The sequence below is a fragment of the Arachis ipaensis genome, chromosome B9 (genome assembly GCF_059453495.1).
Source record: "Arachis ipaensis isolate K30076 ecotype BB chromosome B9, ASM5945349v1, whole genome shotgun sequence".
Lineage (NCBI taxonomy): Eukaryota > Viridiplantae > Streptophyta > Magnoliopsida > Fabales > Fabaceae > Arachis > Arachis ipaensis.
This window is the reverse complement of record NC_142444.1, coordinates 35,575,305-35,582,749: the sequence shown is the minus strand read 5'-3', so window position 1 is coordinate 35,582,749 and position 7,445 is coordinate 35,575,305.

Below are 7,445 nucleotides of genomic sequence, written 5' to 3'. Positions count from 1 at the left end.
TCTGTCTCAAAAACAGTGGTGCTAAAAGGGCAACAATTCATAAGGCCCATTAGGTTAAGGCAAAACAACAAGAAATCCAATAAAACTTTTCAAATTCAATGGGAGCATAATTTTTATTAATTTTCGAATTTTTAGTCATTTATTTTTAATTTATTTTGCTGTTAGAATTTGTTGAAAGATCTAATTTACTTTGCTTAGAAGTATTTTTAGGGATTTTAAATTTAAATCAAATCTGATCTAATCTAATAAGATCAAACCTGATTTAAATTAGTTATTATATCTTTAGGATTTTAAAATTTAAATCAAATCTGATATAATCCAATAAGATCAAATCTGATTTAAATTAGTTATCTTATCTTATCTTTTAGCTAGTTTGTTAGGGGTCTATTTAAACACCTTTGGTGAGATAATTTACACAATTTTGATGAATAAAAATTTTCTTAGTGCTTTATGCACGTGTTTTTAGTGTGATTAAGTGAGGTGAGTGATTTGCTAATGCTTCGCTTGTTGCATGGAGAAGATTGAGTAATTCAATTTTCATCCCTCATCTAGGTTGTCAAGCAAAGACAGGTTCTTTGAAGGTCTAGTAGGGAAAACCCTTCCGGTGACCTAAGTTACTATGAACAAGTTTCTTAGAGGTCTAATAGAAACCCTTCCAGTGACCTATATTGCTAAGAACAGGTTTCTTAGAGGTCTAGTAGGAAAATTCTATTTATCTATCCTTTTATATTTCCGCTGTCTCTTTATGCCAATAAATTTCTCTTCTTGGTGCCATTCTTTTCTTATCATCTGATATCAGTTACAGGTCATAGGTAAATTCTTATTTATCTACACATTCCATGGATCTTGTTTAGTCTCTTTATTTTTTTTCTCTTTAATTTCTGTAAATTCACCTTAGAGGCCAAAAAAACCAAAAAAAAAAAAAGAGTCCCCAAAAAAATGATTGCGTATTATGATAGTGATGAGGAAGGAATCTCATATGCGAAAAAGGGTTATCGGTTGCAAATCTCTGCATTCAAAGGGAGGAATGATATTTCAAATGGAAAAGGAAGGTAAAATCGATTTTTGCAAATTGCATCCTTTTAGAGGAAAAGAAGGTTCAACTGTTACAAGCCAATTTTTTCGATGCTGCCCGTATATGGTGGACTGAATTAGGAAGATCTAGAAGACGATACGGAAAGAGCCCAATTTGCAGCTGGAAGAAGATGAAGAAAATCAAGAGGAGCCAGTTTGTGCCATCATCATACCACATGAGGAATTGAATTGTGCCATCATCATACCACGATGAATTTTTTGGAAAATTTTGTAAGTTACAACAAGGTTCACAATCAGTGATGGAGTATCACAAGGAGTTTTCATATTTGATGGACATGGCTAATATTAAAAGGAGTCCTGAGGTTCTTATGGACCGATTTTTGTTTGGATTACGCGAAGAATTTGCAGATAAAGTCCAACGTTATTACGCGACCATGGACGATTTGGTCAAATTGGCCATTGACATGGAGCGTGTTCAACAAATGATAGATCGCCATAAGAAGAGGATTTCTTCTACGGCTATCTTTCATTCTTCTTCAAAGCCAGAGATGGAAGAATTTGGTGAGTATGTTTTAGAGGGTGATGTGTCTTTGGAAGATTCAAAAATGCAGAATTTCTCAACTGGGTCCTTGGGATGTGAGCAATTTGAAAAATATAAGTGAAAAAAAACTGAGAAAGAGAGTGAGTGTTTGAGTGAAAAGAATCCATGTTTGATTGAAAGCGAGAGTTTTGAGAAAAAAGAGGAGAATAGTGAGTGAGAGGAGTCAATGAGCGAAAAAGAAATTGAAAGCAATAAACACACTTATGAGAGAGATCTAGAAAGTTCTAGCTTAGACAAGAGTGCATTAGTATCATTAAATTCCACAGAATCCTTAGTTTCTCATACACCTAACCATGAAATTCCTAGTGTTTTTATATCAACTTTTCCAGGCTTTGTAGATTCATTGGTCAATTATTGAGACATTAATATAGATAAAAAGGAAGATAGACAAATTTCACACTTTAGACAAGATGGTGACAGTATGGTTGGAAAGATTGAACTTGCACACATGAGGGACATACCCACAATTCAGTGGATAGAGCAGAGCCATCAAACCATGGTATTTGAACCCACAATCTCTTTTTATTTCTTAACTAAATCATGTTCATTCACTTTCTATTTCTCTTCTTTACTTTCTTAACTGATTTTCAACTTCGCTACTTCTTTATTCTTTCTTTGTTTGTCTCTTTGACTTTTACTTTGCGAACCGTTTTAGTTTCGGTATGAATAATCAACTTGTTTCAAGCATAGGTTTAATAAGTCTATGCTGAACCAGTTTAACTTTTTATATAATACCTAACCCTAAACGCAAATCAAATACTATATTGCTCCTAGACCGCTTCTCTAATCGACATTTATGTTTACCGTTAAAGCTTTACCTACAGTTTTTTCGATTTTTATCTTTTCTTCAACATTTTTTTTATCTTCTTCTCACTAACATGTTCTTATCACTCTTTAAGTGTTTTATGAAAGTAATTATGAGATTCTGAATTTAAAGTTGTCTTCCTAAACTTTTTAGGAAAAATTGCATTTTCGTCATTATTTTATTATTTTAAATAAAATAATATTATTAATAAAATAATAATAATTAATATTTTATTATTAAATTATTTTTAGTAATATTTTATTATGAATTTTTAAAAATTATATTTTTAAACCAAAATTTCAGTAAACTATATTTTGACCCCTTAACTTTTGATATTTATACTTTAACCTCCTAAACTTTAGCATTTATACTTTCCTCCACAAAACATAAAAATATTTGTACTCTGATCCCTAACAAGATCAAAGAGCTGTTCTTGAGTGTTCTTGAGTATATTCAAAGTGCTCTTCGAGTTCTTCGTAAATTCTTCAAATTCTTTCTTCAAATCTGGCCCCTTTTTCAATATTTTCGGTAACCAATTTTTACCATAATTTAAACTAAATTAGCAGCCACTTAAATCCGATAATTTTCACTTGATTCCAAAACTAATTCATCACCAATTTGAGGCCTAGAATTCATTTTTCTAGCTGCACTCAAGAACATGTTTCATAACTTGAATATCATCAAATTTCATCAAAATTTCAAAAAACTTTCACCAAGAATAACTCATATAAGCAATCAATTTCAAGCATAACCAAACCATACAACAATCACATAACTCAAACATAATTAATCAAGATTAATTTCACCAAATTCTACCTTGATTTGCTGCTCCTAATTCGGCTATCCTTCATAGTGTTCCTAGTGCACTTTTTTCTCCTAAATCACATCAACAACAACTTTAAATCCTTAAAACCTCAACTCACCGAACCTTAATCAACATTTTAGGAAGGGATTTCTCACCTTAAACTTGTTGAAATAGAAGATTATTGGCTCACAAGTCAAGTTAAGCAAGAGATCTATGGAAAAACATCAAGAAAACACAAGTTTAAGAAGGTTTTCTTGTAACCGAACCAAAGAGGAGGGATGAGCAGCCACCTACCCTGATTTTGATTCATGATATTTGACATGAATTTGAAGAGGAAGAAGTGAGGATTACTTTAATCAGTTTAGAATTTTAATTTGAGTTTTGGTTTGGAAAAAATCAAGATTTGAAGTTCTTTGTGTTCAAAGTTTTTCCTCTTTTCTTTCTCTCTTATTTTCAGGCATTCAAGGTGAAAATGAGTAGCTTGGAGTGTCTTGGGGGTGACAAAAAAAAGTGCTTGATGATGATTGGCTAGTTAGGGAGGTGGTTGAAAAATATCTCAGGTGTATAATTACTAAAACTAGATGTATTAGAGGACACACTTAACAACATATCTAGATATTAATATCTGAGCTACTAGTATAGATGACACTAGTAACATAATTAACATGAGAATAGAAGATATATGATGAGGCATTAGTATTGCTAAAGTCATCAGAGAGTGCTGGTGTTAACCTGCACTAGTAGACTGTAAGCTTGGTTAAACTTATCTCCTGTTTTTAAGTAAAACAGATCAAATAATATTATAATATTTCTCAAGCATCTCTAAAATATAATAATAATATTATATTATTATTTTTCTTCTCTCACGAATCAAGTCCAGCTCTTCAAATTGAGACAAACTACGAAAACCAGAATCTAAAATTTCTAACCAAAGCATCTCAAAAACTAAGTTCTTTGCGACTGTGTCGTCTAGCTTATCTCAGTGGAGGTGCTAGCTTAGTGATGACATAATGATGATATAGATTGAGGTGCTTGATGATATAGCAGAGGTGCTTCCTTTACTGAACTTTCGAGAAACTCCGTTTCTTTAGAAAAGTATCGTATCTCCAAAAACTAGGTTGTTAGATTCTACCCTCCTAAAAAAAATTTTGTCCTCAAAATTTTAGCTGTCTGTGGATAAGCCACTCTCATCTTGTCTTGTAGCTCCCAAAAATCTGTGCCTTAGAGTTGAATATATACTATCTATGTAACTACCACGAACTGGTTTAGACATGGACGGAAAATACAGTTGATATAACCCACATATACAACATGAGAATTAGTCAGTTAAATTAGAAAGATCTAATCCTAACTTTCATGCAACAGTTAATAAAATAAAAGAAGGCAGTGCGTCCCAATCATACAGTACGGTTGGAAGTTAAATCTTAACATAGTACTAACCTTGGGTCAAGGAGTCGAAAAGCATAACATTAGCAGTAGTCATGGCAAAGGCTTGTTTCTTGTTGTTGTAGTCTAGACGAGTCTCGAGCAATCCTCCTTGAACAGTTCTTAGCAATATTCGCAAGTGTACCGCAAAAATAGCAGACGTTTGTTCCAATCCGGCAGGGCTGGTTACCATGATTCTTTCCACATTGATTACAAATAAGGCTTATCTGCACTGGCTCTGATCACTTGCCCATGTCCTGAATTAGTCTACCATTTTCACCATTAGGAAGAGTAGGAAAATTCCCAGCTTGCAGATTCCTATGCAGAGGTACACCAGTCGTCTTAAAATTCCTTTCCTGTAGAGCCATATACTGATTAAATTCCTTCGGTGGAAATTCTCGGCGACTTATTCTTATTGTTGCTACCTTCTTAGCACAGTCTTCCACTAATTTGCTCTTGTTAACCAACTCTGTAAAGTTACGTATTTCTTGCGGAACTATCAAAATCATCAGATCATCACAAAGGCCTCGTTCAAACTTTAAGCACTTCCATTCTTCAAAGTCAGCAGGATTCCCTTGACAGATCTTGGATAAACGGTTATCAAAGTTACGGGCATACTCAGCAATAGTCATATCCTCTTGCCTCAGTTGCATAAGCTCCATCTCCTTAGCATCACGCGCTGCTCTCGGAAAGTATTTCTTGTAGAATTTATCCTTAAAAATGTCCCAAGGAATGTCACCTTTATTCTGTTGCAGCAGTTGCTGTATCCCGTGCCACCAGTACTCAGCCTCTCCTTTAAGCATGTAAGTAGCAAACTCCACATGTTGACCTTTTGAAACATGTTACGCTCGCAGTGATTGCTCGATACCTCGAAACCAGTTGTCAGCATTAGTCACAATGAGTGAACCTTTGAACATAGGCAGATTCACCTTCAGAAAGGTTGCAAGGGTCATAGGTTTCTCAAGATGCCCCAAGTCATTCTCATCATTCCCGTTATCCTCTCTGTTTCCATTTCCGTTTCCGTTTTTTACTCTGAGATGCTCAACAGCCCTAGTTGCAGCTACCGCAGCCTCATGCACTGCTTCAGCTACAGCGTTCATTATAACCATAAACGTTTTCTTTTCTCTCTCTTGGTTATCACTAGGGGTTACTTCCCTCGCGCTCCGTCTTTGTAAACTCATCGTGGTCCTGTTCACACCGAACAATCATTATCAAGGTGATCAGTCTTAACACTTCAAGTTAAGTGTGAACATTCCCAGAATGAAAGCACATAAATGATCATGCAACATATATCACATAGATATCCTATAAGCATGAGACTCACAATAGAGTATGCAATGAAGCATAGTCAGTCCACTCACCAGGCTCTACTGGGAACGAACTGCTCCGGTACCAAATTGTAACGACCCAATTTTTGATATGTCATGATCATACTAGAAACCGAGCACTACCAATTCGCTTTCCTTAATTTTAGCTTGTATTTATTATATGAGCCTGCTTCATTGTTAAAATATTTTTATTTTACGAGGTAAAATTTTTTTTGTAAATGTTTGATCTAACGTTCGAGTTGATAAGAAAAATCATTCATAATTAGTTCACAAATAAAAACAAGTAAAATAGTTATAAAACTACCAAACACACACACACACACACACACACACACACACACACACACACACACACACACACACACACACACATATATATATATATATATATATCTCAAATAGTTAACAACATATAGTTTTCCAGCTTTTATCAGTTAAAACACCCCTAGAAAGAGCTAGATAATAACTATATTCATATATATACATACAACATCCTAAGCCTTGACCTGTTCAAGAAGTTCCTAAGCTGGCCCCCAGGCTAGCCTAAATTCTATGTCCACCTAATCCCTCTGGACTACAAGAGCGAAGGATAACACATTCTAGGTCTTCAAACCTCGGTCAGGTTAAACGTCATCAAAAGTGGAATGTCATCTACTAGTCATCTGCACGATTATACATTATCATGGGGAGCTCACTGGTGCTTCGTCAAGTAGCTACATATCAAGAACCTCGTATAAGGAATCTAAGTTAAAGTTCGTAGATAAACAGGGTGTAGACATTGGCTGGTGGTGCGTGGCAGAAATTAGGCCAATTAAGAAGTCAATATAAAAACAGCGTTGCGAGTATAGTTCTTAACCAGCTAAAATTCACCTCATCAATTTAGAAAGGTTGTCACAAAAGTTTAGAATAAAAATACTGGGAGTATGAGTCCCAGGTCGTCTCCCAACGAGTTGCCAAAAAGGATGCTAATTTATTAATCTGGAGTTTCCGAGGGATTTTGAGAGTTGAGTAACAAAAAATAAATAATTGTAAATAAGTGCAATGAAAATTAAAAGTAATTTATATTATCCAAAATAAAAAGCCTTGACTGGGGGAATGATTAATTGGAAGTTCTATCCTTGTTGGAATTTTCTCAAGTGTAGTATAAAGAGGTTGTTATTTTCACTTAGTTAACCCTTACTAAATAAAGGAAAGTCAAATGATTGAGCTAACTCTTATTCGCAAATCCAAGTCCTCTCCCTTGGGAAGGTCTAGAGTTAGTAAATACAGAATTAGCCAATAACTTCCAATTTAACAAATCACTTGAGCATTCCAACTCAAGTGTCTCCTCTTAATTAACCCCCATGTCAAGTTGGGAGTCTACTCCGTTGACATGGATACCATCTTCATTATTGAGAGTTTGGAATAAAAAAGAGACATGATAATTTAAATAAAATAGGAATTCAA